Source organism: Schistocerca cancellata, chromosome 3, assembly GCF_023864275.1.
Source record: "Schistocerca cancellata isolate TAMUIC-IGC-003103 chromosome 3, iqSchCanc2.1, whole genome shotgun sequence".
NCBI lineage: Eukaryota > Metazoa > Arthropoda > Insecta > Orthoptera > Acrididae > Schistocerca > Schistocerca cancellata.
The window spans coordinates 263,984,859-264,011,928 of record NC_064628.1 but is presented as its reverse complement, the minus strand read 5'-3'; the positions used below and the strand labels follow the sequence as shown (position 1 = coordinate 264,011,928).

The window sequence follows — 27,070 nt, the reverse complement described above, 5'->3', positions numbered from 1 at the left end:
TACAAGTGGTGCCTCACTGGGCAGTGCAGATGTGTCCATTTCAGCTTGCAGACGATGACCTGTAGCAATTTATGAGCTATCGCAAGTTGAATGTTTTACCGTGTGTATCTGCTAGATACTGCCTCTCATATGGTGGAGAGGCTCACTCCTTCTTGTGTCTCGTTCTCTGCACACGAGTTGCCCCTGGCTTCGATATAGCACGGGTTTTCTAGCGTCAGCGTGGCGTCACGTCAAGTCAGCGAAGTCAATATTACACGAATCGAGTCGACATGTTTGCTTGTTACGATGACGGAAGCAGAAGAAATGTGTGTGGAACTTCACTGCATCGGCTGCTCGCCTTTCAGCGTCCCTGTGTCTTATCAGACGAAGGTGACTGTGAAATTGGCAACGAGGCAGAGGTTAACGAACACATGCAAATGTCAACTTTCAACGTCGGCCGAAATAGCTCAGTTGGGAGAGCGTTAGACTGAAGATCTAAAGGTCCCTGGTTCGATCCCGGGTTTCGGCAGGTATTCGTTTTGATGCGACGCCAACGGAATTACCCTGCGTTTGTGATAATGCAACTACCGCTGGCAACAAAAATGACTCTCTCCTGTAGCTGTTGTGGTTGCCTAGTGCATGCCATAAGAGGAACTCACTAGACAACTAACTCCCTTAGAAGCAAAAGAATTAAAAATATCCTACCGACTGCATTCCTTTTTCTGTGTCCGGAGGTGAAGAACGTCTCCAACGGAACCGTGAAATGAGCGAAAACGTGGAAAACATTGCATTCGAAATGCTTGTGAATTTTCCAATTGCCCAGTGATTGTCGACAAAACACGTAAATTCTCTGCTCCAACGTATGAGACGTAACAACTGGTGCAATTTGTTGTTGCATCGTGTGCCAGCAGTCTTCGATAGTGTGTTACGAGCTTAGCGCGATAAGTTTGTAGACAGCATTTAGGCGACGTTTTATTAGTAACGGCCCCATGCAGCGATTGCACAACAGTAAAGGACATGAGTCAATGTATAGTTGTGCATCGTGTGAGGTTTTGCAGGCTCGTGTGAGCCCGGATAGCTCAGTCGGTAGAGCATTAGGCTTTTAACCTAAGGGTCCAGGGTTCAAGTCCCTGTCCGGGCGGAAATTTTAATACTGTGGTAGCGATTCGTCTGGTAGCGGTGGAAACGCTACGGAAAATAATGCAGCTACGCCGTTCCCTGACACCACAGTGCTTGAAACGGTAGCAGTTGCATGTGTCGGGAGAGCACCGCGCTACCGGCAGTCGTGGCCGAGTGGTTAAGGCGTCTGACTCGAAATCAGATTCCCCCTGGGAGCGTAGGTTCGAATCCTACCGGCTGCGTGCGGTTTTGCGTAAAGAGGAGCAAACATTTTCGCACACATGTGACATGCTTGGGCGAATGCGGGTGCAAACCAGTGACGCCTTTCTCAACAAGACGAAAATTTCCGTTTTAAGAATACTGAGTTTTCGCGACGACCGCTGCTTACTGTGGCTATCGGTTCACCTCGCGCTGACGCTGGGACTGCAGAAAGCCGTCGCTCATATCGTGAGTACACAGATGTGCTCGAAAGTGTTGGACAGAGCGAACATTTCATTTTCTTTTAAGAATCGCAATTTCAATCATTCGAGTGCGGCAAAAGCAGTGGTGCAGCGTTTCTTTTCTTAAGATCTCGCAGCTGCTTGGAGGTATGTCCATCGTTTTAAGACGACAGAAAACTAGCGTCAGCGGTGCGTCAGTGGGAAGTCGGTGAAGTCGCCATTGGAGCCATAAGCCAGTAATTACGACATGCGAATCGCTCGCACACCACGCAGCTGTACGATAATGCTCGTGCGTGGGCCCGCATAGCTGAGTCGGTAGAGCGTTAGGTTTTCAACCAAAGGGTCCTGGGTTCAAGTCCCTGTCTAGGCGAAATTAATACACTTTCTTAACGGCTAATGGAAACCCTACAGGAAAGAGCGAGGCCACGCCGTCTTCTGCCATCAGATTGCTTCTAAAGATGGCTGTTTCACTTGTCGGGAGTCGCTTCCGCCACCGGCAGTCGTGGCCGAGTGGTTAAGGCGTCTGACTTGAAATCAGATTCCCTCTGGGAGCGTAGGTTCGAGTCCTGCCGACTGCGCAAATTTTCTCGCTCTCAAAAGGCGGACGTTCACCTGCATCCTAGCAGTTGCGTCACTACTAAACACGTGGGTCAGCAGCAATGTGCAGTGTTATTTGATCCAGGGCGCAGCGTTACAGTCGCGCCCAGAAGCCGCAGCTCATCTCCTCGTCTCACAGCCGTCCACCAGGTGTTAGTACAAGTGGTGCCTCACTGGGCAGTGCAGATGTGTCCATTTCAGCTTGCAGACGATGACCTGTAGCAATTTATGAGCTATCGCAAGTTGAATGTTTTACCGTGTGTATCTGCTAGATACTGCCTCTCATATGGTGGAGAGGCTCACTCCTTCTTGTGTCTCGTTCTCTGCACACGAGTTGCCCCTGGCTTCGATATAGCACGGGTTTTCTAGCGTCAGCGTGGCGTCACGTCAAGTCAGCGAAGTCAATATTACACGAATCGAGTCGACATGTTTGCTTGTTACGATGACGGAAGCAGAAGAAATGTGTGTGGAACTTCACTGCATCGGCTGCTCGCCTTTCAGCGTCCCTGTGTCTTATCAGACGAAGGTGACTGTGAAATTGGCAACGAGGCAGAGGTTAACGAACACATGCAAATGTCAACTTTCAACGTCGGCCGAAATAGCTCAGTTGGGAGAGCGTTAGACTGAAGATCTAAAGGTCCCTGGTTCGATCCCGGGTTTCGGCAGGTATTCGTTTTGATGCGACGCCAACGGAATTACCCTGCGTTTGTGATAATGCAACTACCGCTGGCAACAAAAATGACTCTCTCCTGTAGCTGTTGTGGTTGCCTAGTGCATGCCATAAGAGGAACTCACTAGACAACTAACTCCCTTAGAAGCAAAAGAATTAAAAATATCCTACCGACTGCATTCCTTTTTCTGTGTCCGGAGGTGAAGAACGTCTCCAACGGAACCGTGAAATGAGCGAAAACGTGGAAAACATTGCATTCGAAATGCTTGTGAATTTTCCAATTGCCCAGTGATTGTCGACAAAACACGTAAATTCTCTGCTCCAACGTATGAGACGTAACAACTGGTGCAATTTGTTGTTGCATCGTGTGCCAGCAGTCTTCGATAGTGTGTTACGAGCTTAGCGCGATAAGTTTGTAGACAGCATTTAGGCGACGTTTTATTAGTAACGGCCCCATGCAGCGATTGCACAACAGTAAAGGACATGAGTCAATGTATAGTTGTGCATCGTGTGAGGTTTTGCAGGCTCGTGTGAGCCCGGATAGCTCAGTCGGTAGAGCATTAGGCTTTTAACCTAAGGGTCCAGGGTTCAAGTCCCTGTCCGGGCGGAAATTTTAATACTGTGGTAGCGATTCGTCTGGTAGCGGTGGAAACGCTACGGAAAATAATGCAGCTACGCCGTTCCCTGACACCACAGTGCTTGAAACGGTAGCAGTTGCATGTGTCGGGAGAGCACCGCGCTACCGGCAGTCGTGGCCGAGTGGTTAAGGCGTCTGACTCGAAATCAGATTCCCCCTGGGAGCGTAGGTTCGAATCCTACCGGCTGCGTGCGGTTTTGCGTAAAGAGGAGCAAACATTTTCGCACACATGTGACATGCTTGGGCGAATGCGGGTGCAAACCAGTGACGCCTTTCTCAACAAGACGAAAATTTCCGTTTTAAGAATACTGAGTTTTCGCGACGACCGCTGCTTACTGTGGCTATCGGTTCACCTCGCGCTGACGCTGGGACTGCAGAAAGCCGTCGCTCATATCGTGAGTACACAGATGTGCTCGAAAGTGTTGGACAGAGCGAACATTTCATTTTCTTTTAAGAATCGCAATTTCAATCATTCGAGTGCGGCAAAAGCAGTGGTGCAGCGTTTCTTTTCTTAAGATCTCGCAGCTGCTTGGAGGTATGTCCATCGTTTTAAGACGACAGAAAACTAGCGTCAGCGGTGCGTCAGTGGGAAGTCGGTGAAGTCGCCATTGGAGCCATAAGCCAGTAATTACGACATGCGAATCGCTCGCACACCACGCAGCTGTACGATAATGCTCGTGCGTGGGCCCGCATAGCTGAGTCGGTAGAGCGTTAGGTTTTCAACCAAAGGGTCCTGGGTTCAAGTCCCTGTCTAGGCGAAATTAATACACTTTCTTAACGGCTAATGGAAACCCTACAGGAAAGAGCGAGGCCACGCCGTCTTCTGCCATCAGATTGCTTCTAAAGATGGCTGTTTCACTTGTCGGGAGTCGCTTCCGCCACCGGCAGTCGTGGCCGAGTGGTTAAGGCGTCTGACTTGAAATCAGATTCCCTCTGGGAGCGTAGGTTCGAGTCCTGCCGACTGCGCAAATTTTCTCGCTCTCAAAAGGCGGACGTTCACCTGCATCCTAGCAGTTGCGTCACTACTAAACACGTGGGTCAGCAGCAATGTGCAGTGTTATTTGATCCAGGGCGCAGCGTTACAGTCGCGCCCAGAAGCCGCAGCTCATCTCCTCGTCTCACAGCCGTCCACCAGGTGTTAGTACAAGTGGTGCCTCACTGGGCAGTGCAGATGTGTCCATTTCAGCTTGCAGACGATGACCTGTAGCAATTTATGAGCTATCGCAAGTTGAATGTTTTACCGTGTGTATCTGCTAGATACTGCCTCTCATATGGTGGAGAGGCTCACTCCTTCTTGTGTCTCGTTCTCTGCACACGAGTTGCCCCTGGCTTCGATATAGCACGGGTTTTCTAGCGTCAGCGTGGCGTCACGTCAAGTCAGCGAAGTCAATATTACACGAATCGAGTCGACATGTTTGCTTGTTACGATGACGGAAGCAGAAGAAATGTGTGTGGAACTTCACTGCATCGGCTGCTCGCCTTTCAGCGTCCCTGTGTCTTATCAGACGAAGGTGACTGTGAAATTGGCAACGAGGCAGAGGTTAACGAACACATGCAAATGTCAACTTTCAACGTCGGCCGAAATAGCTCAGTTGGGAGAGCGTTAGACTGAAGATCTAAAGGTCCCTGGTTCGATCCCGGGTTTCGGCAGGTATTCGTTTTGATGCGACGCCAACGGAATTACCCTGCGTTTGTGATAATGCAACTACCGCTGGCAACAAAAATGACTCTCTCCTGTAGCTGTTGTGGTTGCCTAGTGCATGCCATAAGAGGAACTCACTAGACAACTAACTCCCTTAGAAGCAAAAGAATTAAAAATATCCTACCGACTGCATTCCTTTTTCTGTGTCCGGAGGTGAAGAACGTCTCCAACGGAACCGTGAAATGAGCGAAAACGTGGAAAACATTGCATTCGAAATGCTTGTGAATTTTCCAATTGCCCAGTGATTGTCGACAAAACACGTAAATTCTCTGCTCCAACGTATGAGACGTAACAACTGGTGCAATTTGTTGTTGCATCGTGTGCCAGCAGTCTTCGATAGTGTGTTACGAGCTTAGCGCGATAAGTTTGTAGACAGCATTTAGGCGACGTTTTATTAGTAACGGCCCCATGCAGCGATTGCACAACAGTAAAGGACATGAGTCAATGTATAGTTGTGCATCGTGTGAGGTTTTGCAGGCTCGTGTGAGCCCGGATAGCTCAGTCGGTAGAGCATTAGGCTTTTAACCTAAGGGTCCAGGGTTCAAGTCCCTGTCCGGGCGGAAATTTTAATACTGTGGTAGCGATTCGTCTGGTAGCGGTGGAAACGCTACGGAAAATAATGCAGCTACGCCGTTCCCTGACACCACAGTGCTTGAAACGGTAGCAGTTGCATGTGTCGGGAGAGCACCGCGCTACCGGCAGTCGTGGCCGAGTGGTTAAGGCGTCTGACTCGAAATCAGATTCCCCCTGGGAGCGTAGGTTCGAATCCTACCGGCTGCGTGCGGTTTTGCGTAAAGAGGAGCAAACATTTTCGCACACATGTGACATGCTTGGGCGAATGCGGGTGCAAACCAGTGACGCCTTTCTCAACAAGACGAAAATTTCCGTTTTAAGAATACTGAGTTTTCGCGACGACCGCTGCTTACTGTGGCTATCGGTTCACCTCGCGCTGACGCTGGGACTGCAGAAAGCCGTCGCTCATATCGTGAGTACACAGATGTGCTCGAAAGTGTTGGACAGAGCGAACATTTCATTTTCTTTTAAGAATCGCAATTTCAATCATTCGAGTGCGGCAAAAGCAGTGGTGCAGCGTTTCTTTTCTTAAGATCTCGCAGCTGCTTGGAGGTATGTCCATCGTTTTAAGACGACAGAAAACTAGCGTCAGCGGTGCGTCAGTGGGAAGTCGGTGAAGTCGCCATTGGAGCCATAAGCCAGTAATTACGACATGCGAATCGCTCGCACACCACGCAGCTGTACGATAATGCTCGTGCGTGGGCCCGCATAGCTGAGTCGGTAGAGCGTTAGGTTTTCAACCAAAGGGTCCTGGGTTCAAGTCCCTGTCTAGGCGAAATTAATACACTTTCTTAACGGCTAATGGAAACCCTACAGGAAAGAGCGAGGCCACGCCGTCTTCTGCCATCAGATTGCTTCTAAAGATGGCTGTTTCACTTGTCGGGAGTCGCTTCCGCCACCGGCAGTCGTGGCCGAGTGGTTAAGGCGTCTGACTTGAAATCAGATTCCCTCTGGGAGCGTAGGTTCGAGTCCTGCCGACTGCGCAAATTTTCTCGCTCTCAAAAGGCGGACGTTCACCTGCATCCTAGCAGTTGCGTCACTACTAAACACGTGGGTCAGCAGCAATGTGCAGTGTTATTTGATCCAGGGCGCAGCGTTACAGTCGCGCCCAGAAGCCGCAGCTCATCTCCTCGTCTCACAGCCGTCCACCAGGTGTTAGTACAAGTGGTGCCTCACTGGGCAGTGCAGATGTGTCCATTTCAGCTTGCAGACGATGACCTGTAGCAATTTATGAGCTATCGCAAGTTGAATGTTTTACCGTGTGTATCTGCTAGATACTGCCTCTCATATGGTGGAGAGGCTCACTCCTTCTTGTGTCTCGTTCTCTGCACACGAGTTGCCCCTGGCTTCGATATAGCACGGGTTTTCTAGCGTCAGCGTGGCGTCACGTCAAGTCAGCGAAGTCAATATTACACGAATCGAGTCGACATGTTTGCTTGTTACGATGACGGAAGCAGAAGAAATGTGTGTGGAACTTCACTGCATCGGCTGCTCGCCTTTCAGCGTCCCTGTGTCTTATCAGACGAAGGTGACTGTGAAATTGGCAACGAGGCAGAGGTTAACGAACACATGCAAATGTCAACTTTCAACGTCGGCCGAAATAGCTCAGTTGGGAGAGCGTTAGACTGAAGATCTAAAGGTCCCTGGTTCGATCCCGGGTTTCGGCAGGTATTCGTTTTGATGCGACGCCAACGGAATTACCCTGCGTTTGTGATAATGCAACTACCGCTGGCAACAAAAATGACTCTCTCCTGTAGCTGTTGTGGTTGCCTAGTGCATGCCATAAGAGGAACTCACTAGACAACTAACTCCCTTAGAAGCAAAAGAATTAAAAATATCCTACCGACTGCATTCCTTTTTCTGTGTCCGGAGGTGAAGAACGTCTCCAACGGAACCGTGAAATGAGCGAAAACGTGGAAAACATTGCATTCGAAATGCTTGTGAATTTTCCAATTGCCCAGTGATTGTCGACAAAACACGTAAATTCTCTGCTCCAACGTATGAGACGTAACAACTGGTGCAATTTGTTGTTGCATCGTGTGCCAGCAGTCTTCGATAGTGTGTTACGAGCTTAGCGCGATAAGTTTGTAGACAGCATTTAGGCGACGTTTTATTAGTAACGGCCCCATGCAGCGATTGCACAACAGTAAAGGACATGAGTCAATGTATAGTTGTGCATCGTGTGAGGTTTTGCAGGCTCGTGTGAGCCCGGATAGCTCAGTCGGTAGAGCATTAGGCTTTTAACCTAAGGGTCCAGGGTTCAAGTCCCTGTCCGGGCGGAAATTTTAATACTGTGGTAGCGATTCGTCTGGTAGCGGTGGAAACGCTACGGAAAATAATGCAGCTACGCCGTTCCCTGACACCACAGTGCTTGAAACGGTAGCAGTTGCATGTGTCGGGAGAGCACCGCGCTACCGGCAGTCGTGGCCGAGTGGTTAAGGCGTCTGACTCGAAATCAGATTCCCCCTGGGAGCGTAGGTTCGAATCCTACCGGCTGCGTGCGGTTTTGCGTAAAGAGGAGCAAACATTTTCGCACACATGTGACATGCTTGGGCGAATGCGGGTGCAAACCAGTGACGCCTTTCTCAACAAGACGAAAATTTCCGTTTTAAGAATACTGAGTTTTCGCGACGACCGCTGCTTACTGTGGCTATCGGTTCACCTCGCGCTGACGCTGGGACTGCAGAAAGCCGTCGCTCATATCGTGAGTACACAGATGTGCTCGAAAGTGTTGGACAGAGCGAACATTTCATTTTCTTTTAAGAATCGCAATTTCAATCATTCGAGTGCGGCAAAAGCAGTGGTGCAGCGTTTCTTTTCTTAAGATCTCGCAGCTGCTTGGAGGTATGTCCATCGTTTTAAGACGACAGAAAACTAGCGTCAGCGGTGCGTCAGTGGGAAGTCGGTGAAGTCGCCATTGGAGCCATAAGCCAGTAATTACGACATGCGAATCGCTCGCACACCACGCAGCTGTACGATAATGCTCGTGCGTGGGCCCGCATAGCTGAGTCGGTAGAGCGTTAGGTTTTCAACCAAAGGGTCCTGGGTTCAAGTCCCTGTCTAGGCGAAATTAATACACTTTCTTAACGGCTAATGGAAACCCTACAGGAAAGAGCGAGGCCACGCCGTCTTCTGCCATCAGATTGCTTCTAAAGATGGCTGTTTCACTTGTCGGGAGTCGCTTCCGCCACCGGCAGTCGTGGCCGAGTGGTTAAGGCGTCTGACTTGAAATCAGATTCCCTCTGGGAGCGTAGGTTCGAGTCCTGCCGACTGCGCAAATTTTCTCGCTCTCAAAAGGCGGACGTTCAGCTGCATCCTAGCAGTTGCGTCACTACTAAACACGTGGGTCAGCAGCAATGTGCAGTGTTATTTGATCCAGGGCGCAGCGTTACAGTCGCGCCCAGAAGCCGCAGCTCATCTCCTCGTCTCACAGCCGTCCACCAGGTGTTAGTACAAGTGGTGCCTCACTGGGCAGTGCAGATGTGTCCATTTCAGCTTGCAGACGATGACCTGTAGCAATTTATGAGCTATCGCAAGTTGAATGTTTTACCGTGTGTATCTGCTAGATACTGCCTCTCATATGGTGGAGAGGCTCACTCCTTCTTGTGTCTCGTTCTCTGCACACGAGTTGCCCCTGGCTTCGATATAGCACGGGTTTTCTAGCGTCAGCGTGGCGTCACGTCAAGTCAGCGAAGTCAATATTACACGAATCGAGTCGACATGTTTGCTTGTTACGATGACGGAAGCAGAAGAAATGTGTGTGGAACTTCACTGCATCGGCTGCTCGCCTTTCAGCGTCCCTGTGTCTTATCAGACGAAGGTGACTGTGAAATTGGCAACGAGGCAGAGGTTAACGAACACATGCAAATGTCAACTTTCAACGTCGGCCGAAATAGCTCAGTTGGGAGAGCGTTAGACTGAAGATCTAAAGGTCCCTGGTTCGATCCCGGGTTTCGGCAGGTATTCGTTTTGATGCGACGCCAACGGAATTACCCTGCGTTTGTGATAATGCAACTACCGCTGGCAACAAAAATGACTCTCTCCTGTAGCTGTTGTGGTTGCCTAGTGCATGCCATAAGAGGAACTCACTAGACAACTAACTCCCTTAGAAGCAAAAGAATTAAAAATATCCTACCGACTGCATTCCTTTTTCTGTGTCCGGAGGTGAAGAACGTCTCCAACGGAACCGTGAAAAGAGCGAAAACGTGGAAAACATTGCATTCGAAATGCTTGTGAATTTTCCAATTGCCCAGTGATTGTCGACAAAACACGTAAATTCTCTGCTCCAACGTATGAGACGTAACAACTGGTGCAATTTGTTGTTGCATCGTGTGCCAGCAGTCTTCGATAGTGTGTTACGAGCTTAGCGCGATAAGTTTGTAGACAGCATTTAGGCGACGTTTTATTAGTAACGGCCCCATGCAGCGATTGCACAACAGTAAAGGACATGAGTCAATGTATAGTTGTGCATCGTGTGAGGTTTTGCAGGCTCGTGTGAGCCCGGATAGCTCAGTCGGTAGAGCATTAGGCTTTTAACCTAAGGGTCCAGGGTTCAAGTCCCTGTCCGGGCGGAAATTTTAATACTGTGGTAGCGATTCGTCTGGTAGCGGTGGAAACGCTACGGAAAATAATGCAGCTACGCCGTTCCCTGACACCACAGTGCTTGAAACGTTAGCAGTTGCATGTGTCGGGAGAGCACCGCGCTACCGGCAGTCGTGGCCGAGTGGTTAAGGCGTCTGACTCGAAATCAGATTCCCCCTGGGAGCGTAGGTTCGAATCCTACCGGCTGCGTGCGGTTTTGCGTAAAGAGGAGCAAACATTTTCGCACACATGTGACATGCTTGGGCGAATGCGGGTGCAAACCAGTGACGCCTTTCTCAACAAGACGAAAATTTCCGTTTTAAGAATACTGAGTTTTCGCGACGACCGCTGCTTACTGTGGCTATCGGTTCACCTCGCGCTGACGCTGGGACTGCAGAAAGCCGTCGCTCATATCGTGAGTACACAGATGTGCTCGAAAGTGTTGGACAGAGCGAACATTTCATTTTCTTTTAAGAATCGCAATTTCAATCATTCGAGTGCGGCAAAAGCAGTGGTGCAGCGTTTCTTTTCTTAAGATCTCGCAGCTGCTTGGAGGTATGTCCATCGTTTTAAGACGACAGAAAACTAGCGTCAGCGGTGCGTCAGTGGGAAGTCGGTCAGTAATTACGACATGCGAATCGCTCGCACACCACGCAGCTGTACGATAATGCTCGTGCGTGGGCCCGCATAGCTGAGTCGGTAGAGCGTTAGGTTTTCAACCAAAGGGTCCTGGGTTCAAGTCCCTGTCTAGGCGAAATTAATACACTTTCTTAACGGCTAATGGAAACCCTACAGGAAAGAGCGAGGCCACGCCGTCTTCTGCCATCAGATTGCTTCTAAAGATGGCTGTTTCACTTGTCGGGAGTCGCTTCCGCCACCGGCAGTCGTGGCCGAGTGGTTAAGGCGTCTGACTTGAAATCAGATTCCCTCTGGGAGCGTAGGTTCGAGTCCTGCCGACTGCGCAAATTTTCTCGCTCTCAAAAGGCGGACGTTCAGCTGCATCCTAGCAGTTGCGTCACTACTAAACACGTGGGTCAGCAGCAATGTGCAGTGTTATTTGATCCAGGGCGCAGCGTTACAGTCGCGCCCAGAAGCCGCAGCTCATCTCCTCGTCTCACAGCCGTCCACCAGGTGTTAGTACAAGTGGTGCCTCACTGGGCAGTGCAGATGTGTCCATTTCAGCTTGCAGACGATGACCTGTAGCAATTTATGAGCTATCGCAAGTTGAATGTTTTACCGTGTGTATCTGCTAGATACTGCCTCTCATATGGTGGAGAGGCTCACTCCTTCTTGTGTCTCGTTCTCTGCACACGAGTTGCCCCTGGCTTCGATATAGCACGGGTTTTCTAGCGTCAGCGTGGCGTCACGTCAAGTCAGCGAAGTCAATATTACACGAATCGAGTCGACATGTTTGCTTGTTACGATGACGGAAGCAGAAGAAATGTGTGTGGAACTTCACTGCATCGGCTGCTCGCCTTTCAGCGTCCCTGTGTCTTATCAGACGAAGGTGACTGTGAAATTGGCAACGAGGCAGAGGTTAACGAACACATGCAAATGTCAACTTTCAACGTCGGCCGAAATAGCTCAGTTGGGAGAGCGTTAGACTGAAGATCTAAAGGTCCCTGGTTCGATCCCGGGTTTCGGCAGGTATTCGTTTTGATGCGACGCCAACGGAATTACCCTGCGTTTGTGATAATGCAACTACCGCTGGCAACAAAAATGACTCTCTCCTGTAGCTGTTGTGGTTGCCTAGTGCATGCCATAAGAGGAACTCACTAGACAACTAACTCCCTTAGAAGCAAAAGAATTAAAAATATCCTACCGACTGCATTCCTTTTTCTGTGTCCGGAGGTGAAGAACGTCTCCAACGGAACCGTGAAATGAGCGAAAACGTGGAAAACATTGCATTCGAAATGCTTGTGAATTTTCCAATTGCCCAGTGATTGTCGACAAAACACGTAAATTCTCTGCTCCAACGTATGAGACGTAACAACTGGTGCAATTTGTTGTTGCATCGTGTGCCAGCAGTCTTCGATAGTGTGTTACGAGCTTAGCGCGATAAGTTTGTAGACAGCATTTAGGCGACGTTTTATTAGTAACGGCCCCATGCAGCGATTGCACAACAGTAAAGGACATGAGTCAATGTATAGTTGTGCATCGTGTGAGGTTTTGCAGGCTCGTGTGAGCCCGGATAGCTCAGTCGGTAGAGCATTAGGCTTTTAACCTAAGGGTCCAGGGTTCAAATCCCTGTCCGGGCGGAAATTTTAATACTGTGGTAGCGATTCGTCTGGTAGCGGTGGAAACGCTACGGAAAATAATGCAGCTACGCCGTTCCCTGACACCACAGTGCTTGAAACGGTAGCAGTTGCATGTGTCGGGAGAGCACCGCGCTACCGGCAGTCGTGGCCGAGTGGTTAAGGCGTCTGACTCGAAATCAGATTCCCCCTGGGAGCGTAGGTTCGAATCCTACCGGCTGCGTGCGGTTTTGCGTAAAGAGGAGCAAACATTTTCGCACACATGTGACATGCTTGGGCGAATGCGGGTGCAAACCAGTGACGCCGGCACGGTACCTCAGCGTGTTCGGTCAGAGGGTTAGCTGGCCTCTGTAATAAAAAAACTGAGCTAATCGAGCAACATCGAACTTAAACGGATGTCTTACGACGTCCGCCACGAGCAGCTGCAACGAACGAAAACGAACAAAACGAGATTAAAAAAAAAAAAAAAAAAAAAAAAAAAAAAAAAAAAGTCGGTAGAGCATTAGGCTTTTAACCTAAGGGTCCAGGGTTCAAGTCCCTGTCCGGGCGGAAATTTTAATACTGTGGTAGCGATTCGTCTGGTAGCGGTGGAAACGCTACGGAAAATAATGCAGCTACGCCGTTCCCTGACACCACAGTGCTTGAAACGGTAGCAGTTGCATGTGTCGGGAGAGCACCGCGCTACCGGCAGTCGTGGCCGAGTGGTTAAGGCGTCTGACTCGAAATCAGATTCCCCCTGGGAGCGTAGGTTCGAATCCTACCGGCTGCGTGCGGTTTTGCGTAAAGAGGAGCAAACATTTTCGCACACATGTGACATGCTTGGGCGAATGCGGGTGCAAACCAGTGACGCCTTTCTCAACAAGACGAAAATTTCCGTTTTAAGAATACTGAGTTTTCGCGACGACCGCTGCTTACTGTGGCTATCGGTTCACCTCGCGCTGACGCTGGGACTGCAGAAAGCCGTCGCTCATATCGTGAGTACACAGATGTGCTCGAAAGTGTTGGACAGAGCGAACATTTCATTTTCTTTTAAGAATCGCAATTTCAATCATTCGAGTGCGGCAAAAGCAGTGGTGCAGCGTTTCTTTTCTTAAGATCTCGCAGCTGCTTGGAGGTATGTCCATCGTTTTAAGACGACAGAAAACTAGCGTCAGCGGTGCGTCAGTGGGAAGTCGGTGAAGTCGCCATTGGAGCCATAAGCCAGTAATTACGACATGCGAATCGCTCGCACACCACGCAGCTGTACGATAATGCTCGTGCGTGGGCCCGCATAGCTGAGTCGGTAGAGCGTTAGGTTTTCAACCAAAGGGTCCTGGGTTCAAGTCCCTGTCTAGGCGAAATTAATACACTTTCTTAACGGCTAATGGAAACCCTACAGGAAAGAGCGAGGCCACGCCGTCTTCTGCCATCAGATTGCTTCTAAAGATGGCTGTTTCACTTGTCGGGAGTCGCTTCCGCCACCGGCAGTCGTGGCCGAGTGGTTAAGGCGTCTGACTTGAAATCAGATTCCCTCTGGGAGCGTAGGTTCGAGTCCTGCCGACTGCGCAAATTTTCTCGCTCTCAAAAGGCGGACGTTCAGCTGCATCCTAGCAGTTGCGTCACTACTAAACACGTGGGTCAGCAGCAATGTGCAGTGTTATTTGATCCAGGGCGCAGCGTTACAGTCGCGCCCAGAAGCCGCAGCTCATCTCCTCGTCTCACAGCCGTCCACCAGGTGTTAGTACAAGTGGTGCCTCACTGGGCAGTGCAGATGTGTCCATTTCAGCTTGCAGACGATGACCTGTAGCAATTTATGAGCTATCGCAAGTTGAATGTTTTACCGTGTGTATCTGCTAGATACTGCCTCTCATATGGTGGAGAGGCTCACTCCTTCTTGTGTCTCGTTCTCTGCACACGAGTTGCCCCTGGCTTCGATATAGCACGGGTTTTCTAGCGTCAGCGTGGCGTCACGTCAAGTCAGCGAAGTCAATATTACACGAATCGAGTCGACATGTTTGCTTGTTACGATGACGGAAGCAGAAGAAATGTGTGTGGAACTTCACTGCATCGGCTGCTCGCCTTTCAGCGTCCCTGTGTCTTATCAGACGAAGGTGACTGTGAAATTGGCAACGAGGCAGAGGTTAACGAACACATGCAAATGTCAACTTTCAACGTCGGCCGAAATAGCTCAGTTGGGAGAGCGTTAGACTGAAGATCTAAAGGTCCCTGGTTCGATCCCGGGTTTCGGCAGGTATTCGTTTTGATGCGACGCCAACGGAATTACCCTGCGTTTGTGATAATGCAACTACCGCTGGCAACAAAAATGACTCTCTCCTGTAGCTGTTGTGGTTGCCTAGTGCATGCCATAAGAGGAACTCACTAGACAACTAACTCCCTTAGAAGCAAAAGAATTAAAAATATCCTACCGACTGCATTCCTTTTTCTGTGTCCGGAGGTGAAGAACGTCTCCAACGGAACCGTGAAATGAGCGAAAACGTGGAAAACATTGCATTCGAAATGCTTGTGAATTTTCCAATTGCCCAGTGATTGTCGACAAAACACGTAAATTCTCTGCTCCAACGTATGAGACGTAACAACTGGTGCAATTTGTTGTTGCATCGTGTGCCAGCAGTCTTCGATAGTGTGTTACGAGCTTAGCGCGATAAGTTTGTAGACAGCATTTAGGCGACGTTTTATTAGTAACGGCCCCATGCAGCGATTGCACAACAGTAAAGGACATGAGTCAATGTATAGTTGTGCATCGTGTGAGGTTTTGCAGGCTCGTGTGAGCCCGGATAGCTCAGTCGGTAGAGCATTAGGCTTTTAACCTAAGGGTCCAGGGTTCAAGTCCCTGTCCGGGCGGAAATTTTAATACTGTGGTAGCGATTCGTCTGGTAGCGGTGGAAACGCTACGGAAAATAATGCAGCTACGCCGTTCCCTGACACCACAGTGCTTGAAACGTTAGCAGTTGCATGTGTCGGGAGAGCACCGCGCTACCGGCAGTCGTGGCCGAGTGGTTAAGGCGTCTGACTCGAAATCAGATTCCCCCTGGGAGCGTAGGTTCGAATCCTACCGGCTGCGTGCGGTTTTGCGTAAAGAGGAGCAAACATTTTCGCACACATGTGACATGCTTGGGCGAATGCGGGTGCAAACCAGTGACGCCTTTCTCAACAAGACGAAAATTTCCGTTTTAAGAATACTGAGTTTTCGCGACGACCGCTGCTTACTGTGGCTATCGGTTCACCTCGCGCTGACGCTGGGACTGCAGAAAGCCGTCGCTCATATCGTGAGTACACAGATGTGCTCGAAAGTGTTGGACAGAGCGAACATTTCATTTTCTTTTAAGAATCGCAATTTCAATCATTCGAGTGCGGCAAAAGCAGTGGTGCAGCGTTTCTTTTCTTAAGATCTCGCAGCTGCTTGGAGGTATGTCCATCGTTTTAAGACGACAGAAAACTAGCGTCAGCGGTGCGTCAGTGGGAAGTCGGTGAAGTCGCCATTGGAGCCATAAGCCAGTAATTACGACATGCGAATCGCTCGCACACCACGCAGCTGTACGATAATGCTCGTGCGTGGGCCCGCATAGCTGAGTCGGTAGAGCGTTAGGTTTTCAACAAAAGGGTCCTGGGTTCAAGTCCCTGTCTAGGCGAAATTAATACACTTTCTTAACGGCTAATGGAAACCCTACAGGAAAGAGCGAGGCCACGCCGTCTTCTGCCATCAGATTGCTTCTAAAGATGGCTGTTTCACTTGTCGGGAGTCGCTTCCGCCACCGGCAGTCGTGGCCGAGTGGTTAAGGCGTCTGACTTGAAATCAGATTCCCTCTGGGAGCGTAGGTTCGAGTCCTGCCGACTGCGCAAATTTTCTCGCTCTCAAAAGGCGGACGTTCAGCTGCATCCTAGCAGTTGCGTCACTACTAAACACGTGGGTCAGCAGCAATGTGCAGTGTTATTTGATCCAGGGCGCAGCGTTACAGTCGCGCCCAGAAGCCGCAGCTCATCTCCTCGTCTCACAGCCGTCCACCAGGTGTTAGTACAAGTGGTGCCTCACTGGGCAGTGCAGATGTGTCCATTTCAGCTTGCAGACGATGACCTGTAGCAATTTATGAGCTATCGCAAGTTGAATGTTTTACCGTGTGTATCTGCTAGATACTGCCTCTCATATGGTGGAGAGGCTCACTCCTTCTTGTGTCTCGTTCTCTGCACACGAGTTGCCCCTGGCTTCGATATAGCACGGGTTTTCTAGCGTCAGCGTGGCGTCACGTCAAGTCAGCGAAGTCAATATTACACGAATCGAGTCGACATGTTTGCTTGTTACGATGACGGAAGCAGAAGAAATGTGTGTGGAACTTCACTGCATCGGCTGCTCGCCTTTCAGCGTCCCTGTGTCTTATCAGACGAAGGTGACTGTGAAATTGGCAACGAGGCAGAGGTTAACGAACACATGCAAATGTCAACTTTCAACGTCGGCCGAAATAGCTCAGTTGGGAGAGCGTTAGACTGAAGATCTAAAGGTCCCTGGTTCGATCCCGGGTTTCGGCAGGTATTCGTTCTGATGCGACGCCAACGGAATTACCCTGCGTTTGTGATAATGCAACTACCGCTGGCAACAAAAATGACTCTCTCCTGTAGCTGTTGTGGTTGCCTAGTGCATGCCATAAGAGGAACTCACTAGACAACTAACTCCCTTAGAAGCAAAAGAATTAAAAATATCCTACCGACTGCATTCCTTTTTCTGTGTCCGGAGGTGAAGAACGTCTCCAACGGAACCGTGAAATGAGCGAAAACGTGGAAAACATTGCATTCGAAATGCTTGTGAATTTTCCAATTGCCCAGTGATTGTCGACAAAACACGTAAATTCTCTGCTCCAACGTATGAGACGTAACAACTGGTGCAATTTGTTGTTGCATCGTGTGCCAGCAGTCTTCGATAGTGTGTTACGAGCTTAGCGCGATAAGTTTGTAGACAGCATTTAGGCGACGTTTTATTAGTAACGGCCCCATGCAGCGATTGCACAACAGTAAAGGACATGAGTCAATGTATAGTTGTGCATCGTGTGAGGTTTTGCAGGCTCGTGTGAGCCCGGATAGCTCAGTCGGTAGAGCATTAGGCTTTTAACCTAAGGGTCCAGGGTTCAAGTCCCTGTCCGGGCGGAAATTTTAATACTGTGGTAGCGATTCGTCTGGTAGCGGTGGAAACGCTACGGAAAATAATGCAGCTACGCCGTTCCCTGACACCACAGTGCTTGAAACGTTAGCAGTTGCATGTGTCGGGAGAGCACCGCGCTACCGGCAGTCGTGGCCGAGTGGTTAAGGCGTCTGACTCGAAATCAGATTCCCCCTGGGAGCGTAGGTTCGAATCCTACCGGCTGCGTGCGGTTTTGCGTAAAGAGGAGCAAACATTTTCGCACACATGTGACATGCTTGGGCGAATGCGGGTGCAAACCAGTGACGCCTTTCTCAACAAGACGAAAATTTCCGTTTTAAGAATACTGAGTTTTCGCGACGACCGCTGCTTACTGTGGCTATCGGTTCACCTCGCGCTGACGCTGGGACTGCAGAAAGCCGTCGCTCATATCGTGAGTACACAGATGTGCTCGAAAGTGTTGGACAGAGCGAACATTTCATTTTCTTTTAAGAATCGCAATTTCAATCATTCGAGTGCGGCAAAAGCAGTGGTGCAGCGTTTCTTTTCTTAAGATCTCGCAGCTGCTTGGAGGTATGTCCATCGTTTTAAGACGACAGAAAACTAGCGTCAGCGGTGCGTCAGTGGGAAGTCGGTGAAGTCGCCATTGGAGCCATAAGCCAGTAATTACGACATGCGAATCGCTCGCACACCACGCAGCTGTACGATAATGCTCGTGCGTGGGCCCGCATAGCTGAGTCGGTAGAGCGTTAGGTTTTCAACCAAAGGGTCCTGGGTTCAAGTCCCTGTCTAGGCGAAATTAATACACTTTCTTAACGGCTAATGGAAACCCTACAGGAAAGAGCGAGGCCACGCCGTCTTCTGCCATCAGATTGCTTCTAAAGATGGCTGTTTCACTTGTCGGGAGTCGCTTCCGCCACCGGCAGTCGTGGCCGAGTGGTTAAGGCGTCTGACTTGAAATCAGATTCCCTCTGGGAGCGTAGGTTCGAGTCCTGCCGACTGCGCAAATTTTCTCGCTCTCAAAAGGCGGACGTTCAGCTGCATCCTAGCAGTTGCGTCACTACTAAACACGTGGGTCAGCAGCAATGTGCAGTGTTATTTGATCCAGGGCGCAGCGTTACAGTCGCGCCCAGAAGCCGCAGCTCATCTCCTCGTCTCACAGCCGTCCACCAGGTGTTAGTACAAGTGGTGCCTCACTGGGCAGTGCAGATGTGTCCATTTCAGCTTGCAGACGATGACCTGTAGCAATTTATGAGCTATCGCAAGTTGAATGTTTTACCGTGTGTATCTGCTAGATACTGCCTCTCATATGGTGGAGAGGCTCACTCCTTCTTGTGTCTCGTTCTCTGCACACGAGTTGCCCCTGGCTTCGATATAGCACGGGTTTTCTAGCGTCAGCGTGGCGTCACGTCAAGTCAGCGAAGTCAATATTACACGAATCGAGTCGACATGTTTGCTTGTTACGATGACGGAAGCAGAAGAAATGTGTGTGGAACTTCACTGCATCGGCTGCTCGCCTTTCAGCGTCCCTGTGTCTTATCAGACGAAGGTGACTGTGAAATTGGCAACGAGGCAGAGGTTAACGAACACATGCAAATGTCAACTTTCAACGTCGGCCGAAATAGCTCAGTTGGGAGAGCGTTAGACTGAAGATCTAAAGGTCCCTGGTTCGATCCCGGGTTTCGGCAGGTATTCGTTTTGATGCGACGCCAACGGAATTACCCTGCGTTTGTGATAATGCAACTACCGCTGGCAACAAAAATGACTCTCTCCTGTAGCTGTTGTGGTTGCCTAGTGCATGCCATAAGAGGAACTCACTAGACAACTAACTCCCTTAGAAGCAAAAGAATTAAAAATATCCTACCGACTGCATTCCTTTTTCTGTGTCCGGAGGTGAAGAACGTCTCCAACGGAACCGTGAAATGAGCGAAAACGTGGAAAACATTGCATTCGAAATGCTTGTGAATTTTCCAATTGCCCAGTGATTGTCGACAAAACACGTAAATTCTCTGCTCCAACGTATGAGACGTAACAACTGGTGCAATTTGTTGTTGCATCGTGTGCCAGCAGTCTTCGATAGTGTGTTACGAGCTTAGCGCGATAAGTTTGTAGACAGCATTTAGGCGACGTTTTATTAGTAACGGCCCCATGCAGCGATTGCACAACAGTAAAGGACATGAGTCAATGTATAGTTGTGCATCGTGTGAGGTTTTGCAGGCTCGTGTGAGCCCGGATAGCTCAGTCGGTAGAGCATTAGGCTTTTAACCTAAGGGTCCAGGGTTCAAGTCCCTGTCCGGGCGGAAATTTTAATACTGTGGTAGCGATTCGTCTGGTAGCGGTGGAAACGCTACGGAAAATAATGCAGCTACGCCGTTCCCTGACACCACAGTGCTTGAAACGTTAGCAGTTGCATGTGTCGGGAGAGCACCGCGCTACCGGCAGTCGTGGCCGAGTGGTTAAGGCGTCTGACTCGAAATCAGATTCCCCCTGGGAGCGTAGGTTCGAATCCTACCGGCTGCGTGCGGTTTTGCGTAAAGAGGAGCAAACATTTTCGCACACATGTGACATGCTTGGGCGAATGCGGGTGCAAACCAGTGACGCCTTTCTCAACAAGACGAAAATTTCCGTTTTAAGAATACTGAGTTTTCGCGACGACCGCTGCTTACTGTGGCTATCGGTTCACCTCGCGCTGACGCTGGGACTGCAGAAAGCCGTCGCTCATATCGTGAGTACACAGATGTGCTCGAAAGTGTTGGACAGAGCGAACATTTCATTTTCTTTTAAGAATCGCAATTTCAATCATTCGAGTGCGGCAAAAGCAGTGGTGCAGCGTTTCTTTTCTTAAGATCTCGCAGCTGCTTGGAGGTATGTCCATCGTTTTAAGACGACAGAAAACTAGCGTCAGCGGTGCGTCAGTGGGAAGTCGGTGAAGTCGCCATTGGAGCCATAAGCCAGTAATTACGACATGCGAATCGCTCGCACACCACGCAGCTGTACGATAATGCTCGTGCGTGGGCCCGCATAGCTGAGTCGGTAGAGCGTTAGGTTTTCAACAAAAGGGTCCTGGGTTCAAGTCCCTGTCTAGGCGAAATTAATACACTTTCTTAACGGCTAATGGAAACCCTACAGGAAAGAGCGAGGCCACGCCGTCTTCTGCCATCAGATTGCTTCTAAAGATGGCTGTTTCACTTGTCGGGAGTCGCTTCCGCCACCGGCAGTCGTGGCCGAGTGGTTAAGGCGTCTGACTTGAAATCAGATTCCCTCTGGGAGCGTAGGTTCGAGTCCTGCCGACTGCGCAAATTTTCTCGCTCTCAAAAGGCGGACGTTCAGCTGCATCCTAGCAGTTGCGTCACTACTAAACACGTGGGTCAGCAGCAATGTGCAGTGTTATTTGATCCAGGGCGCAGCGTTACAGTCGCGCCCAGAAGCCGCAGCTCATCTCCTCGTCTCACAGCCGTCCACCAGGTGTTAGTACAAGTGGTGCCTCACTGGGCAGTGCAGATGTGTCCATTTCAGCTTGCAGACGATGACCTGTAGCAATTTATGAGCTATCGCAAGTTGAATGTTTTACCGTGTGTATCTGCTAGATACTGCCTCTCATATGGTGGAGAGGCTCACTCCTTCTTGTGTCTCGTTCTCTGCACACGAGTTGCCCCTGGCTTCGATATAGCACGGGTTTTCTAGCGTCAGCGTGGCGTCACGTCAAGTCAGCGAAGTCAATATTACACGAATCGAGTCGACATGTTTGCTTGTTACGATGACGGAAGCAGAAGAAATGTGTGTGGAACTTCACTGCATCGGCTGCTCGCCTTTCAGCGTCCCTGTGTCTTATCAGACGAAGGTGACTGTGAAATTGGCAACGAGGCAGAGGTTAACGAACACATGCAAATGTCAACTTTCAACGTCGGCCGAAATAGCTCAGTTGGGAGAGCGTTAGACTGAAGATCTAAAGGTCCCTGGTTCGATCCCGGGTTTCGGCAGGTATTCGTTCTGATGCGACGCCAACGGAATTACCCTGCGTTTGTGATAATGCAACTACCGCTGGCAACAAAAATGACTCTCTCCTGTAGCTGTTGTGGTTGCCTAGTGCATGCCATAAGAGGAACTCACTAGACAACTAACTCCCTTAGAAGCAAAAGAATTAAAAATATCCTACCGACTGCATTCCTTTTTCTGTGTCCGGAGGTGAAGAACGTCTCCAACGGAACCGTGAAATGAGCGAAAACGTGGAAAACATTGCATTCGAAATGCTTGTGAATTTTCCAATTGCCCAGTGATTGTCGACAAAACACGTAAATTCTCTGCTCCAACGTATGAGACGTAACAACTGGTGCAATTTGTTGTTGCATCGTGTGCCAGCAGTCTTCGATAGTGTGTTACGAGCTTAGCGCGATAAGTTTGTAGACAGCATTTAGGCGACGTTTTATTAGTAACGGCCCCATGCAGCGATTGCACAACAGTAAAGGACATGAGTCAATGTATAGTTGTGCATCGTGTGAGGTTTTGCAGGCTCGTGTGAGCCCGGATAGCTCAGTCGGTAGAGCATTAGGCTTTTAACCTAAGGGTCCAGGGTTCAAGTCCCTGTCCGGGCGGAAATTTTAATACTGTGGTAGCGATTCGTCTGGTAGCGGTGGAAACGCTACGGAAAATAATGCAGCTACGCCGTTCCCTGACACCACAGTGCTTGAAACGTTAGCAGTTGCATGTGTCGGGAGAGCACCGCGCTACCGGCAGTCGTGGCCGAGTGGTTAAGGCGTCTGACTCGAAATCAGATTCCCCCTGGGAGCGTAGGTTCGAATCCTACCGGCTGCGTGCGGTTTTGCGTAAAGAGGAGCAAACATTTTCGCACACATGTGACATGCTTGGGCGAATGCGGGTGCAAACCAGTGACGCCTTTCTCAACAAGACGAAAATTTCCGTTTTAAGAATACTGAGTTTTCGCGACGACCGCTGCTTACTGTGGCTATCGGTTCACCTCGCGCTGACGCTGGGACTGCAGAAAGCCGTCGCTCATATCGTGAGTACACAGATGTGCTCGAAAGTGTTGGACAGAGCGAACATTTCATTTTCTTTTAAGAATCGCAATTTCAATCATTCGAGTGCGGCAAAAGCAGTGGTGCAGCGTTTCTTTTCTTAAGATCTCGCAGCTGCTTGGAGGTATGTCCATCGTTTTAAGACGACAGAAAACTAGCGTCAGCGGTGCGTCAGTGGGAAGTCGGTGAAGTCGCCATTGGAGCCATAAGCCAGTAATTACGACATGCGAATCGCTCGCACACCACGCAGCTGTACGATAATGCTCGTGCGTGGGCCCGCATAGCTGAGTCGGTAGAGCGTTAGGTTTTCAACAAAAGGGTCCTGGGTTCAAGTCCCTGTCTAGGCGAAATTAATACACTTTCTTAACGGCTAATGGAAACCCTACAGGAAAGAGCGAGGCCACGCCGTCTTCTGCCATCAGATTGCTTCTAAAGATGGCTGTTTCACTTGTCGGGAGTCGCTTCCGCCACCGGCAGTCGTGGCCGAGTGGTTAAGGCGTCTGACTTGAAATCAGATTCCCTCTGGGAGCGTAGGTTCGAGTCCTGCCGACTGCGCAAATTTTCTCGCTCTCAAAAGGCGGACGTTCAGCTGCATCCTAGCAGTTGCGTCACTACTAAACACGTGGGTCAGCAGCAATGTGCAGTGTTATTTGATCCAGGGCGCAGCGTTACAGTCGCGCCCAGAAGCCGCAGCTCATCTCCTCGTCTCACAGCCGTCCACCAGGTGTTAGTACAAGTGGTGCCTCACTGGGCAGTGCAGATGTGTCCATTTCAGCTTGCAGACGATGACCTGTAGCAATTTATGAGCTATCGCAAGTTGAATGTTTTACCGTGTGTATCTGCTAGATACTGCCTCTCATATGGTGGAGAGGCTCACTCCTTCTTGTGTCTCGTTCTCTGCACACGAGTTGCCCCTGGCTTCGATATAGCACGGGTTTTCTAGCGTCAGCGTGGCGTCACGTCAAGTCAGCGAAGTCAATATTACACGAATCGAGTCGACATGTTTGCTTGTTACGATGACGGAAGCAGAAGAAATGTGTGTGGAACTTCACTGCATCGGCTGCTCGCCTTTCAGCGTCCCTGTGTCTTATCAGACGAAGGTGACTGTGAAATTGGCAACGAGGCAGAGGTTAACGAACACATGCAAATGTCAACTTTCAACGTCGGCCGAAATAGCTCAGTTGGGAGAGCGTTAGACTGAAGATCTAAAGGTCCCTGGTTCGATCCCGGGTTTCGGCAGGTATTCGTTCTGATGCGACGCCAACGGAATTACCCTGCGTTTGTGATAATGCAACTACCGCTGGCAACAAAAATGACTCTCTCCTGTAGCTGTTGTGGTTGCCTAGTGCATGCCATAAGAGGAACTCACTAGACAACTAACTCCCTTAGAAGCAAAAGAATTAAAAATATCCTACCGACTGCATTCCTTTTTCTGTGTCCGGAGGTGAAGAACGTCTCCAACGGAACCGTGAAATGAGCGAAAACGTGGAAAACATTGCATTCGAAATGCTTGTGAATTTTCCAATTGCCCAGTGATTGTCGACAAAACACGTAAATTCTCTGCTCCAACGTATGAGACGTAACAACTGGTGCAATTTGTTGTTGCATCGTGTGCCAGCAGTCTTCGATAGTGTGTTACGAGCTTAGCGCGATAAGTTTGTAGACAGCATTTAGGCGACGTTTTATTAGTAACGGCCCCATGCAGCGATTGCACAACAGTAAAGGACATGAGTCAATGTATAGTTGTGCATCGTGTGAGGTTTTGCAGGCTCGTGTGAGCCCGGATAGCTCAGTCGGTAGAGCATTAGGCTTTTAACCTAAGGGTCCAGGGTTCAAGTCCCTGTCCGGGCGGAAATTTTAATACTGTGGTAGCGATTCGTCTGGTAGCGGTGGAAACGCTACGGAAAATAATGCAGCTACGCCGTTCCCTGACACCACAGTGCTTGAAACGTTAGCAGTTGCATGTGTCGGGAGAGCACCGCGCTACCGGCAGTCGTGGCCGAGTGGTTAAGGCGTCTGACTCGAAATCAGATTCCCCCTGGGAGCGTAGGTTCGAATCCTACCGGCTGCGTGCGGTTTTGCGTAAAGAGGAGCAAACATTTTCGCACACATGTGACATGCTTGGGCGAATGCGGGTGCAAACCAGTGACGCCTTTCTCAACAAGACGAAAATTTCCGTTTTAAGAATACTGAGTTTCGCGACGACCGCTGCTTACTGTGGCTATCGGTTCACCTCGCGCTGACGCTGGGACTGCAGAAAGCCGTCGCTCATATCGTGAGTACACAGATGTGCTCGAAAGTGTTGGACAGAGCGAACATTTCATTTTCTTTTAAGAATCGCAATTTCAATCATTCGAGTGCGGCAAAAGCAGTGGTGCAGCGTTTCTTTTCTTAAGATCTCGCAGCTGCTTGGAGGTATGTCCATCGTTTTAAGACGACAGAAAACTAGCGTCAGCGGTGCGTCAGTGGGAAGTCGGTGAAGTCGCCATTGGAGCCATAAGCCAGTAATTACGACATGCGAATCGCTCGCACACCACGCAGCTGTACGATAATGCTCGTGCGTGGGCCCGCATAGCTGAGTCGGTAGAGCGTTAGGTTTTCAACAAAAGGGTCCTGGGTTCAAGTCCCTGTCTAGGCGAAATTAATACACTTTCTTAACGGCTAATGGAAACCCTACAGGAAAGAGCGAGGCCACGCCGTCTTCTGCCATCAGATTGCTTCTAAAGATGGCTGTTTCACTTGTCGGGAGTCGCTTCCGCCACCGGCAGTCGTGGCCGAGTGGTTAAGGCGTCTGACTTGAAATCAGATTCCCTCTGGGAGCGTAGGTTCGAGTCCTGCCGACTGCGCAAATTTTCTCGCTCTCAAAAGGCGGACGTTCAGCTGCATCCTAGCAGTTGCGTCACTACTAAACACGTGGGTCAGCAGCAATGTGCAGTGTTATTTGATCCAGGGCGCAGCGTTACAGTCGCGCCCAGAAGCCGCAGCTCATCTCCTCGTCTCACAGCCGTCCACCAGGTGTTAGTACAAGTGGTGCCTCACTGGGCAGTGCAGATGTGTCCATTTCAGCTTGCAGACGATGACCTGTAGCAATTTATGAGCTATCGCAAGTTGAATGTTTTACCGTGTGTATCTGCTAGATACTGCCTCTCATATGGTGGAGAGGCTCACTCCTTCTTGTGTCTCGTTCTCTGCACACGAGTTGCCCCTGGCTTCGATATAGCACGGGTTTTCTAGCGTCAGCGTGGCGTCACGTCAAGTCAGCGAAGTCAATATTACACGAATCGAGTCGACATGTTTGCTTGTTACGATGACGGAAGCAGAAGAAATGTGTGTGGAACTTCACTGCATCGGCTGCTCGCCTTTCAGCGTCCCTGTGTCTTATCAGACGAAGGTGACTGTGAAATTGGCAACGAGGCAGAGGTTAACGAACACATGCAAATGTCAACTTTCAACGTCGGCCGAAATAGCTCAGTTGGGAGAGCGTTAGACTGAAGATCTAAAGGTCCCTGGTTCGATCCCGGGTTTCGGCAGGTATTCGTTTTGATGCGACGCCAACGGAATTACCCTGCGTTTGTGATAATGCAACTACCGCTGGCAACAAAAATGACTCTCTCCTGTAGCTGTTGTGGTTGCCTAGTGCATGCCATAAGAGGAACTCACTAGACAACTAACTCCCTTAGAAGCAAAAGAATTAAAAATATCCTACCGACTGCATTCCTTTTTCTGTGTCCGGAGGTGAAGAACGTCTCCAACGGAACCGTGAAATGAGCGAAAACGTGGAAAACATTGCATTCGAAATGCTTGTGAATTTTCCAATTGCCCAGTGATTGTCGACAAAACACGTAAATTCTCTGCTCCAACGTATGAGACGTAACAACTGGTGCAATTTGTTGTTGCATCGTGTGCCAGCAGTCTTCGATAGTGTGTTACGAGCTTAGCGCGATAAGTTTGTAGACAGCATTTAGGCGACGTTTTATTAGTAACGGCCCCCATGCAGCGATTGCACAACAGTAAAGGACATGAGTCAATGTATAGTTGTGCATCGTGTGAGGTTTTGCAGGCTCGTGTGAGCCCGGATAGCTCAGTCGGTAGAGCATTAGGCTTTTAACCTAAGGGTCCAGGGTTCAAGTCCCTGTCCGGGCGGAAATTTTAATACTGTGGTAGCGATTCGTCTGGTAGCGGTGGAAACGCTACGGAAAATAATGCAGCTACGCCGTTCCCTGACACCACAGTGCTTGAAACGTTAGCAGTTGCATGTGTCGGGAGAGCACCGCGCTACCGGCAGTCGTGCCGAGTGGTTAAGGCGTCTGACTCGAAATCAGATTCCCCCTGGGAGCGTAGGTTCGAATCCTACCGGCT

General features: G+C 49.8%; 47 non-coding genes across 47 annotated transcripts; all 47 read left to right on the top strand.

The window, feature by feature from the left end:
• The first annotated feature begins 435 nt into the window (after positions 1-435).
• On the top strand, positions 436-508 carry Trnaf-gaa (transfer RNA phenylalanine (anticodon GAA)). The gene has a single exon. It is a non-coding gene; the product is annotated as a tRNA-Phe (tRNA).
• Positions 509-1,047: 539 nt separating this feature from the next.
• Trnak-uuu (transfer RNA lysine (anticodon UUU)) lies at positions 1,048-1,120 on the top strand. The gene has a single exon. It is a non-coding gene; the product is annotated as a tRNA-Lys (tRNA).
• A 138-nt stretch (positions 1,121-1,258) lies between these two features.
• Positions 1,259-1,340, top strand: Trnas-cga (transfer RNA serine (anticodon CGA)). Its single transcript has one exon. It is a non-coding gene; the product is annotated as a tRNA-Ser (tRNA).
• Positions 1,341-2,034: 694 nt separating this feature from the next.
• Positions 2,035-2,116, top strand: Trnas-uga (transfer RNA serine (anticodon UGA)). The gene has a single exon. It is a non-coding gene; the product is annotated as a tRNA-Ser (tRNA).
• Positions 2,117-2,727: 611 nt separating this feature from the next.
• Trnaf-gaa (transfer RNA phenylalanine (anticodon GAA)) lies at positions 2,728-2,800 on the top strand. Its single transcript has one exon. It is a non-coding gene; the product is annotated as a tRNA-Phe (tRNA).
• A 539-nt stretch (positions 2,801-3,339) lies between these two features.
• Positions 3,340-3,412, top strand: Trnak-uuu (transfer RNA lysine (anticodon UUU)). The gene has a single exon. It is a non-coding gene; the product is annotated as a tRNA-Lys (tRNA).
• Positions 3,413-3,550: 138 nt separating this feature from the next.
• Positions 3,551-3,632, top strand: Trnas-cga (transfer RNA serine (anticodon CGA)). The gene has a single exon. It is a non-coding gene; the product is annotated as a tRNA-Ser (tRNA).
• A 694-nt stretch (positions 3,633-4,326) lies between these two features.
• On the top strand, positions 4,327-4,408 carry Trnas-uga (transfer RNA serine (anticodon UGA)). The gene has a single exon. It is a non-coding gene; the product is annotated as a tRNA-Ser (tRNA).
• A 611-nt stretch (positions 4,409-5,019) lies between these two features.
• Trnaf-gaa (transfer RNA phenylalanine (anticodon GAA)) lies at positions 5,020-5,092 on the top strand. The gene has a single exon. It is a non-coding gene; the product is annotated as a tRNA-Phe (tRNA).
• A 539-nt stretch (positions 5,093-5,631) lies between these two features.
• On the top strand, positions 5,632-5,704 carry Trnak-uuu (transfer RNA lysine (anticodon UUU)). Its single transcript has one exon. It is a non-coding gene; the product is annotated as a tRNA-Lys (tRNA).
• Positions 5,705-5,842: 138 nt separating this feature from the next.
• Positions 5,843-5,924, top strand: Trnas-cga (transfer RNA serine (anticodon CGA)). The gene has a single exon. It is a non-coding gene; the product is annotated as a tRNA-Ser (tRNA).
• Positions 5,925-6,618: 694 nt separating this feature from the next.
• On the top strand, positions 6,619-6,700 carry Trnas-uga (transfer RNA serine (anticodon UGA)). Its single transcript has one exon. It is a non-coding gene; the product is annotated as a tRNA-Ser (tRNA).
• Positions 6,701-7,311: 611 nt separating this feature from the next.
• Trnaf-gaa (transfer RNA phenylalanine (anticodon GAA)) lies at positions 7,312-7,384 on the top strand. The gene has a single exon. It is a non-coding gene; the product is annotated as a tRNA-Phe (tRNA).
• Positions 7,385-7,923: 539 nt separating this feature from the next.
• On the top strand, positions 7,924-7,996 carry Trnak-uuu (transfer RNA lysine (anticodon UUU)). The gene has a single exon. It is a non-coding gene; the product is annotated as a tRNA-Lys (tRNA).
• Positions 7,997-8,134: 138 nt separating this feature from the next.
• Positions 8,135-8,216, top strand: Trnas-cga (transfer RNA serine (anticodon CGA)). Its single transcript has one exon. It is a non-coding gene; the product is annotated as a tRNA-Ser (tRNA).
• A 694-nt stretch (positions 8,217-8,910) lies between these two features.
• Positions 8,911-8,992, top strand: Trnas-uga (transfer RNA serine (anticodon UGA)). The gene has a single exon. It is a non-coding gene; the product is annotated as a tRNA-Ser (tRNA).
• Positions 8,993-9,603: 611 nt separating this feature from the next.
• On the top strand, positions 9,604-9,676 carry Trnaf-gaa (transfer RNA phenylalanine (anticodon GAA)). Its single transcript has one exon. It is a non-coding gene; the product is annotated as a tRNA-Phe (tRNA).
• Positions 9,677-10,215: 539 nt separating this feature from the next.
• Positions 10,216-10,288, top strand: Trnak-uuu (transfer RNA lysine (anticodon UUU)). The gene has a single exon. It is a non-coding gene; the product is annotated as a tRNA-Lys (tRNA).
• Positions 10,289-10,426: 138 nt separating this feature from the next.
• Positions 10,427-10,508, top strand: Trnas-cga (transfer RNA serine (anticodon CGA)). The gene has a single exon. It is a non-coding gene; the product is annotated as a tRNA-Ser (tRNA).
• A 670-nt stretch (positions 10,509-11,178) lies between these two features.
• Positions 11,179-11,260, top strand: Trnas-uga (transfer RNA serine (anticodon UGA)). The gene has a single exon. It is a non-coding gene; the product is annotated as a tRNA-Ser (tRNA).
• A 611-nt stretch (positions 11,261-11,871) lies between these two features.
• On the top strand, positions 11,872-11,944 carry Trnaf-gaa (transfer RNA phenylalanine (anticodon GAA)). Its single transcript has one exon. It is a non-coding gene; the product is annotated as a tRNA-Phe (tRNA).
• A 539-nt stretch (positions 11,945-12,483) lies between these two features.
• Trnak-uuu (transfer RNA lysine (anticodon UUU)) lies at positions 12,484-12,556 on the top strand. The gene has a single exon. It is a non-coding gene; the product is annotated as a tRNA-Lys (tRNA).
• A 138-nt stretch (positions 12,557-12,694) lies between these two features.
• Trnas-cga (transfer RNA serine (anticodon CGA)) lies at positions 12,695-12,776 on the top strand. The gene has a single exon. It is a non-coding gene; the product is annotated as a tRNA-Ser (tRNA).
• Positions 12,777-13,240: 464 nt separating this feature from the next.
• Positions 13,241-13,322, top strand: Trnas-cga (transfer RNA serine (anticodon CGA)). The gene has a single exon. It is a non-coding gene; the product is annotated as a tRNA-Ser (tRNA).
• Positions 13,323-14,016: 694 nt separating this feature from the next.
• Trnas-uga (transfer RNA serine (anticodon UGA)) lies at positions 14,017-14,098 on the top strand. Its single transcript has one exon. It is a non-coding gene; the product is annotated as a tRNA-Ser (tRNA).
• Positions 14,099-14,709: 611 nt separating this feature from the next.
• On the top strand, positions 14,710-14,782 carry Trnaf-gaa (transfer RNA phenylalanine (anticodon GAA)). The gene has a single exon. It is a non-coding gene; the product is annotated as a tRNA-Phe (tRNA).
• A 539-nt stretch (positions 14,783-15,321) lies between these two features.
• Positions 15,322-15,394, top strand: Trnak-uuu (transfer RNA lysine (anticodon UUU)). Its single transcript has one exon. It is a non-coding gene; the product is annotated as a tRNA-Lys (tRNA).
• Positions 15,395-15,532: 138 nt separating this feature from the next.
• On the top strand, positions 15,533-15,614 carry Trnas-cga (transfer RNA serine (anticodon CGA)). The gene has a single exon. It is a non-coding gene; the product is annotated as a tRNA-Ser (tRNA).
• Positions 15,615-16,308: 694 nt separating this feature from the next.
• Trnas-uga (transfer RNA serine (anticodon UGA)) lies at positions 16,309-16,390 on the top strand. Its single transcript has one exon. It is a non-coding gene; the product is annotated as a tRNA-Ser (tRNA).
• A 611-nt stretch (positions 16,391-17,001) lies between these two features.
• Positions 17,002-17,074, top strand: Trnaf-gaa (transfer RNA phenylalanine (anticodon GAA)). The gene has a single exon. It is a non-coding gene; the product is annotated as a tRNA-Phe (tRNA).
• Positions 17,075-17,613: 539 nt separating this feature from the next.
• Positions 17,614-17,686, top strand: Trnak-uuu (transfer RNA lysine (anticodon UUU)). The gene has a single exon. It is a non-coding gene; the product is annotated as a tRNA-Lys (tRNA).
• Positions 17,687-17,824: 138 nt separating this feature from the next.
• On the top strand, positions 17,825-17,906 carry Trnas-cga (transfer RNA serine (anticodon CGA)). Its single transcript has one exon. It is a non-coding gene; the product is annotated as a tRNA-Ser (tRNA).
• Positions 17,907-18,600: 694 nt separating this feature from the next.
• Trnas-uga (transfer RNA serine (anticodon UGA)) lies at positions 18,601-18,682 on the top strand. The gene has a single exon. It is a non-coding gene; the product is annotated as a tRNA-Ser (tRNA).
• Positions 18,683-19,293: 611 nt separating this feature from the next.
• On the top strand, positions 19,294-19,366 carry Trnaf-gaa (transfer RNA phenylalanine (anticodon GAA)). Its single transcript has one exon. It is a non-coding gene; the product is annotated as a tRNA-Phe (tRNA).
• A 539-nt stretch (positions 19,367-19,905) lies between these two features.
• On the top strand, positions 19,906-19,978 carry Trnak-uuu (transfer RNA lysine (anticodon UUU)). The gene has a single exon. It is a non-coding gene; the product is annotated as a tRNA-Lys (tRNA).
• Positions 19,979-20,116: 138 nt separating this feature from the next.
• Trnas-cga (transfer RNA serine (anticodon CGA)) lies at positions 20,117-20,198 on the top strand. The gene has a single exon. It is a non-coding gene; the product is annotated as a tRNA-Ser (tRNA).
• Positions 20,199-20,892: 694 nt separating this feature from the next.
• Trnas-uga (transfer RNA serine (anticodon UGA)) lies at positions 20,893-20,974 on the top strand. The gene has a single exon. It is a non-coding gene; the product is annotated as a tRNA-Ser (tRNA).
• A 611-nt stretch (positions 20,975-21,585) lies between these two features.
• Trnaf-gaa (transfer RNA phenylalanine (anticodon GAA)) lies at positions 21,586-21,658 on the top strand. Its single transcript has one exon. It is a non-coding gene; the product is annotated as a tRNA-Phe (tRNA).
• Positions 21,659-22,197: 539 nt separating this feature from the next.
• Positions 22,198-22,270, top strand: Trnak-uuu (transfer RNA lysine (anticodon UUU)). The gene has a single exon. It is a non-coding gene; the product is annotated as a tRNA-Lys (tRNA).
• A 138-nt stretch (positions 22,271-22,408) lies between these two features.
• Trnas-cga (transfer RNA serine (anticodon CGA)) lies at positions 22,409-22,490 on the top strand. The gene has a single exon. It is a non-coding gene; the product is annotated as a tRNA-Ser (tRNA).
• A 694-nt stretch (positions 22,491-23,184) lies between these two features.
• Positions 23,185-23,266, top strand: Trnas-uga (transfer RNA serine (anticodon UGA)). The gene has a single exon. It is a non-coding gene; the product is annotated as a tRNA-Ser (tRNA).
• Positions 23,267-23,877: 611 nt separating this feature from the next.
• Positions 23,878-23,950, top strand: Trnaf-gaa (transfer RNA phenylalanine (anticodon GAA)). The gene has a single exon. It is a non-coding gene; the product is annotated as a tRNA-Phe (tRNA).
• Positions 23,951-24,489: 539 nt separating this feature from the next.
• Trnak-uuu (transfer RNA lysine (anticodon UUU)) lies at positions 24,490-24,562 on the top strand. Its single transcript has one exon. It is a non-coding gene; the product is annotated as a tRNA-Lys (tRNA).
• Positions 24,563-24,700: 138 nt separating this feature from the next.
• Trnas-cga (transfer RNA serine (anticodon CGA)) lies at positions 24,701-24,782 on the top strand. Its single transcript has one exon. It is a non-coding gene; the product is annotated as a tRNA-Ser (tRNA).
• Positions 24,783-25,475: 693 nt separating this feature from the next.
• Trnas-uga (transfer RNA serine (anticodon UGA)) lies at positions 25,476-25,557 on the top strand. The gene has a single exon. It is a non-coding gene; the product is annotated as a tRNA-Ser (tRNA).
• A 611-nt stretch (positions 25,558-26,168) lies between these two features.
• Positions 26,169-26,241, top strand: Trnaf-gaa (transfer RNA phenylalanine (anticodon GAA)). Its single transcript has one exon. It is a non-coding gene; the product is annotated as a tRNA-Phe (tRNA).
• Positions 26,242-26,781: 540 nt separating this feature from the next.
• On the top strand, positions 26,782-26,854 carry Trnak-uuu (transfer RNA lysine (anticodon UUU)). Its single transcript has one exon. It is a non-coding gene; the product is annotated as a tRNA-Lys (tRNA).
• The last annotated feature ends 216 nt before the right edge of the window (positions 26,855-27,070 follow it).